The following is a 6,611-nucleotide window of genomic DNA, read 5'->3' as shown; positions in this document are numbered from 1 at the left end:
GAAAGGTGAGGAGGCAAAGCTGAGGGTGAAGAGGAAGATGGTGAGGCAATCCCATCTCCACAGCTCCCCACTGTGAAGATGGGATTGCCACAGCCAGGGGCCACAGTGCTGTGCAGGGAACAAGCCACAGAAGCACTTTTGGACATGCTGGTCCCAGGTGGGCATCAGAGGCACTGAAACCCAGGGCACAACACCTTTGTCTTGTCCTGACTCCTTCCAGCAGGATGGCCAGGAGATACGAGGGCAGCTGAAGGAGAAGAGGCAGCCCAGATATTTGTCCATCTCCTATGTTATGACATGTTAGAAATTCATTATGAGGATTAATTGTTTACCACAAGGACCTGAGTCATAAGACAGGATTTAATGTTGGGTGGCAGACAATTTCAGCTGGGATCTGCAGTGCATTATGTTCTCCACCTTCTATTTATTAGGCCTCACCTAAAAATTCTGGGTATTTCAGAGGATAAGTGCTGCTCAAAGCAGCCTAGTTTAGCTCATCTGGATCTGTTATTATGTGCAGAAAAATATATATAAAGTTTGAATTTTTATGAGGTGTTAGAGGGTATTTTCTATTGATGGGATAACAGGATCAAGTGTGGCAAAGACTGGCATTTGAGTTTTAGATACTCTGAACATACTCTGAACAAACCTATTGATTTTTTACTGCTAGTTTTCTAACTCTCACTTCTTTTTTCCTTAGATTTAAAAACTTTTATTTAAAACAGCCACTTGGGCCTCTCACATGGGTTGCAAATACTGACAGCAACCCTCCCGTGTCCACGTCTTTCCTTATAGAATTGTATTTTTGATTGACTTTCATACAGCAGAAGCTCCCAGAGGATCTGGTTGAACCATATGGGTCCTATCTTTTGACATAACAATTATTGCCTGATAATAGCACAATAGCAATAGCAGCATGTTTGGGAATCAACAGTGAAATACTAATGAATGTTAATGCATTGTTTTAATTTACTACATTTGTTTTGTTGATGTACTTATTAACCTTCAGGTCTGTGGTTAATAAGGCATTCTATTTTAAGGTACTATTATCTGGGGGAAGAAGAGAAAAACAACACTGATCAAGTTAGACCATTTGTTCTTCATTTCATTCACACTTTGGTAATTGACAGCAGATTCACCCACTGACCCACAGACTGAAGGGACATGGATATAATTTTAATAACACAGTGAGATAGGGACAGTTTTAAAAAGACACAGCATAGTTTATTTTAGCAGTGCAAAGGACATTATGGCCAGGAATGCCACACACCACAGAGGCAGCCCAGGGAGCCTCCTGCTCACACGAGCCCTGCACTGTGCCCAGAGCCCTCCCAGCAAAGCCAGCGGCCACCATGGCCCAAGTGCAGGACAAAACCAACAGTGAGGGGGGCACAGGGCTGTCCTGCAGTGCACAACCACTGCCCATGGGAAAAGGCCTCTTCCTCCCTGCTTAAATTACTCCCTCCCAATTCTTCTGCTATTTCATTGTCTCTTTTTCTGGCTGCCATGGCCACACTGATGTACGTATGGCCTGTTCATATGCACTCGGCTTGGTTTGTTTAACTGGTATAGGATTTAGGAATTCTCAAGAGAGGACAGAGGATTTCACTGGGAAAATAAATAGCCTTAAGGTTCCTTCCTCTCATCCCCCTTTCCAGAAAACTTTTCAACTCTGGGTGAGATCTATGGAAGTACACAAGTGATATATTAAAGAATATAAATTTCACTGACAAGCCTCTTGAAAATTTCCCTCTTGGTGGTTTTTATTGCCATGAGAAGGAAAGCAGCATCCTATCTACATTAGCAAGGAAAATGCCCTGAAAAACTGGGAAGATGGAGTGTGATTTTTCACACACAAACTGTGTATATCTGTCAGAGGCCTTGCTCCAGCTTAACAACCTTGCTCAGCCTCATCTGTGATCCCACACCCCCTGCCTGGGCCCTATTTAAGCACAGCCAGAGACCATTGCTCCTTTCTTAGGTGGTGCTGTAGAGTGCTGCTCTCAGCCCTGATGGTTTTCTGCCTTTGCACTGTCCACAACCCTACCAAGGAGGAAAGTTAAACCTCTCCAACCTTTTGGAAAGAAATGGAAAGATAAAGAACAGCTTCACAATTTGGTTTCCTAAGTAAATTCCCTTTCTTTATGGGCACAAAGTGTGCACTTTGGGTCTTGAATTATATGCTTATGCTGTGTTATTTGAAACAGCTAAAGAACACTTGGTTTGCATTAGAATTTGGATGTCTAATGCACTTGAATGAATTTGGAGACCTCTCTTTGAAACTTTAATACCATCAACAAAATGCATTTAGTGTTTGACTCTCATATGTAAGTAGACTCTGTGGTTCCCACGAGAAAGTTACGGGGTTTTTCTTCCCATTAACATTTCTTTTAAAAGTTTTAATTTCAAATAAAGGAAAAAATTCTTGCATGTAGGGTGAGGGGCCTAGATTTTATATCACTGTTTGTAGAAGTATATATGCATATGAAGCAGAACCTACCATTTCCTGCAGTTCTTATAGTAGAGCAGCTGAAGGAAAGGGGAGAAAGCAAACAACAAAGGTAGGATGGCATTTCAGTTCACTTAATCACTAAGCTGTTCTAGATACTAAATGTTCTCTTTTCTGAAATGGAAAAACCAAATTCCTGTTGAAGCAGGTAACCCTGAAAGAAGATATTTCCCTCTACCCTGTGTCTGTATTTGGGTGTTTTTCTTTAGGGACCATGACTGCACACCCCTGCTCAAGCATTCCTCTGGGCAGAATCTGTGTCCTTGTCTTAAGCTTAGAAACTCCTCCTCAAAGGCTGTGCTTGAACAATAGCCTCAGATTTTACACTGAGACTGCAAAGTTTTGGGACAGGAACACACATTCAGTATTCATCTGTGGGCTAAATAATGTGCCTTGGGAATACTGGAGCCCACCAGTCTGTTAGTGGCTGTATGCATACTGAGATTTTTATTTCTGTTCACAAATGCCAGCAAGAGAATGAACATGGTGGAACAGAACCCCTGCATTCATTACACTGGACTCCTTTTGTGTTATCCCTTCTCATTCCCATTTCCTCTGAGGCAGCTGTTTATTATATACCCTGCTGGTGCAATTAATGAGAAAAGCAAGTTCTACTTGTGCTGACTAATGCAGAAACCCCACAACTTTCCAGCAGCCACAGTGGGAAGGAAAGGTATCCATGTACTTTATCTCCTGGAACAGGGATAGCTGCAGCCTTAAAGTGTTGGCATTTGGTCTGTGCTCAGAAAGTCCACCTTAATCCACACAGGTTTCCATGAAAAGCAGTTATATTGTCAAGTTGCCATTCTTATTACACATACAACCACTCTTCAAAAAACTTTAGACATAACTCTAAACAGATAGAGTTTGGTGCAGAACACAACTATAAAATATTTAATAACCTATTTTCCCCATAAAGTAATCTAAAAGAAAATACACAGATGTTTCCTTTGAAGGTTTTTTTTCCTCTAAGCCCTTTAAGCATGTGCATTGTACAACTACCACCTCACTCTCTTCAGAGTTATGCATACAGTATGTTGCTTTTTCTTCAAAATCTTTGATTCCCTGGACATGGTATTGATCCTTGGAAGAGAAACACCTGCAATTCAGTAGGGCTTTCCTGTAATTCCTTACTCATTTCCATCTAGATTCCAGTGCCTGTCCCCAGCACAGGCTGGCACAGTATTCTATTATCACTGTTCAAAGTATCTTCCAGGTTTTAAAGATCTGACCTGCATGAAACAATTCCAGTGCAGTGGTATTATTGATCTGCTCTACAGTGTGCCAGCTTGACTAGGGAAATATTAAGGGTCACTTCACAGTGCTTAGAAAATAGACAAATGTATCAGCAGACCTCAGATAACACTAGAAATATAGCCCCATGTCTGTTTCCCCTGCTCTTAATTTTTCCTGTTGTTAGGACTGGGATGTAAAGGTTCCTTAACTGTGCTCTTTGGTGCACAGAATTGTTTGCTTTCTGCTTAAAAGTTTGACAAAGAAATGTTAGTCCAAACCCTTGGATAACTCTAAATAAGGCAGTTGCTGTGTGGGTTCCAGGTTCATCACACTGCAAGGAAAAGGCATCTTAGTGAAGACCAAACCTTAGGGTTTTGTGTTTTCTTTGAAGTCTGGAAGTGAGTGGTCCTGGTGTTTGAGACAGAAGTCTGCTGTTTAGCAGCTCCTCTGTGTTTATGCTCTCAGTGGTCTGACTCTTGCCACTTCTTCATCCTGTGAGAAATTGTGTAGGAAAGGATTGGTCACTGCTTGGTTCTGCTGTGTGACTGTGCACAAGCTGCTCGAGTCTGACTTTGCTCACTTGGAGGAAACGCCTGAGTGCAGCTCTAAGTACAAGACAGCTGAGCTTTGTTAAAAGCCAACAAAAAGGTTAAAAGCTCCACCAGCTGAAATGGAGTCCTGCAGATTGAAACTTCCTAGGTAACCAGGTGTTACAAAACACAAACCAATATAACCAGTGATGTTTTGTAGAACTGGAGTCATTAGAGGGGAAAGAAGTCTAGTCAAAAAGCCATCAAGAGAGTTATTATCAAACAGATTGATAAGGCTCTTGTCCATCAGAAAGGGATGTGGTAGGATACAGCAGTATTTTGTCATTCACATCTCAAAAAAGCAAAACCCATTCTTGCAGTCCTGTGACAACTCTCCATCATTGCTATGTTAGGAACAGAAGTCACACTTTTCACAGCTTTCTCTGGAACAGGCAAATAAAACTGGGTGTATTTTTAGTTTCTTGAAGAATACAAGCACTGATATTTAAAGTGCAGTTGGTGATTCATGGAAAACTGATAAACATTAATTTCAAAACAATGGTATGGGATGCTCTCACTGTGCTGCCTTTAGCTGCCTTTTCTTCTATCTTGCCTCTTAGTCATGCATCCTGAAACACCCTGAGATCTTCCCTATGGCAGGATCTATTTGTGCCATGTGTATCAGTATTCTTTTTAGGTTACTTGTGTTCTTAACATTCTCCTTAATATGCCTGTGAAATAATAATTCTGTCTCTAAAATATGAATTTGTGAACATCTCAGACACACCAGTAGACTAGCACTATCACAAAAATTGTTACTAGCTTAAGTGACACATGCTTTTGCAGTTTTACAGAGCTATAGGAATTTTAGACAAGAAAATTACTTTTAACTGGTCTTTTTGTACTACAGCTCAGGGATTTTTTTCCTTTTTTACTGCCTGTGCCTTGTCTGTCTTGAATAAACATCAGCTGCCAGAATGGACAAACCAGATTCTTTTTTAAGCATTTAGTACTGTGAAAAAGATGGTTGTATTCACTTGAACTCATTTCCTGAAACATTATATAACCTTTTTGTTTAGCAAAGATAAGAGGCAAAACACAGTTGGTACTAATCTCTCCTCTAAATTAAAACAATGAGGACTTTGGGTCTACAGTAGAAAAGGGGGAAGTTAGAAACTGTAATTCTTCAACTCAGCCATCCTTTGAGTTGCCAAAGAGCTGTCACTAGTGTACTCTCCTGAGTAAGTGATTAGAGGTGGGGAAACAGGGATTTAGGAAAGGGTCTGGGAGGACTTTTTTTGTGGCTGTTTCAAAAAAATGAAAAGAATTGGCGAAGATGTGATGATCTGATTCATGTGGGATTAGAAACCACCCTTGTGTGCAACCTGCCCAGGAACCTGAATCTGGCTGATGGATGAAAGCATCTGTGAGGGAGCACATGCAGACTGAGGGAATTTGCTTTTGGGTTCCTCTCTGCAGAGTGTTCTTCCTGGTGAGAGGGACAGTGTCCTTTCTGAATCTGAAAGATTTTTTTTGGACTCTGGATTTCCTCTGTGAGTGCTGTCACATCTCAACAAGGAGCTGCAAAGAGCCTTTCCTATCCTCTCTTCTGTGGTCAAGGCATAAAGTTTCTTTTGTGCCAAACCTGTTGGTTTCTGGCTCTCTCAGTCTCATAACACAATGCCTGTAAATAAAAGGTGTGCTATGGCCTAGGATGATTTTTATTCACTGGATGTTACTAAAGCTTCTCTTGAGTCAGTCTCAAGAAATTATTTCCTCAGAACAATTTTAATTTTTTCTGTTCTCTGATCAAACCAGGTTCTGTGTAGCTAGTATAATAGTATCTGGACTGAATGCACCGAGATGTGATTGATATGGCTCTACCATTTAAGGATGTGGCTTTTCCTCCCCAGCTATATCAAGGCAGAGTAACTTTCTGATAAAACATTTCCCTGAGAAGCATACTCAGAAATGCTAATTCAATCGTTAATAGAAAACTTAGTAGGATTTTTTGGCCTTGGGGCTGAATTGGCCTGCACAGGAGTCCCAGGTTGTGCTGTGTTTGCATTGGAGTAGTCTGGATGATGGCTCCTTCTCCAGTGCAAAGCTGGAATTGGCAACGTGAGGAAAGAAGTCCTTTATTGAATATAAAAGCTGTGGCTTGCTTTCTGTGTGGTGTTAAGATCCCAGGGAACAGGAGCTGACAGATCATCTGTCTGCTGAAGCATGAGACTGGCTCACACCACTTGACTCAGGATTTAATGAGTAACTTCAGAAATGTTAATGAATGTAGAAATGTAGTCTTCTTCTGGGTACTGCTGTGGGCTGGGTTTGGC

This window comes from Agelaius phoeniceus, chromosome 7 (assembly GCF_051311805.1).
Source record: "Agelaius phoeniceus isolate bAgePho1 chromosome 7, bAgePho1.hap1, whole genome shotgun sequence".
NCBI lineage: Eukaryota > Metazoa > Chordata > Aves > Passeriformes > Icteridae > Agelaius > Agelaius phoeniceus.
This window is presented reverse-complemented; position numbering follows the sequence as displayed.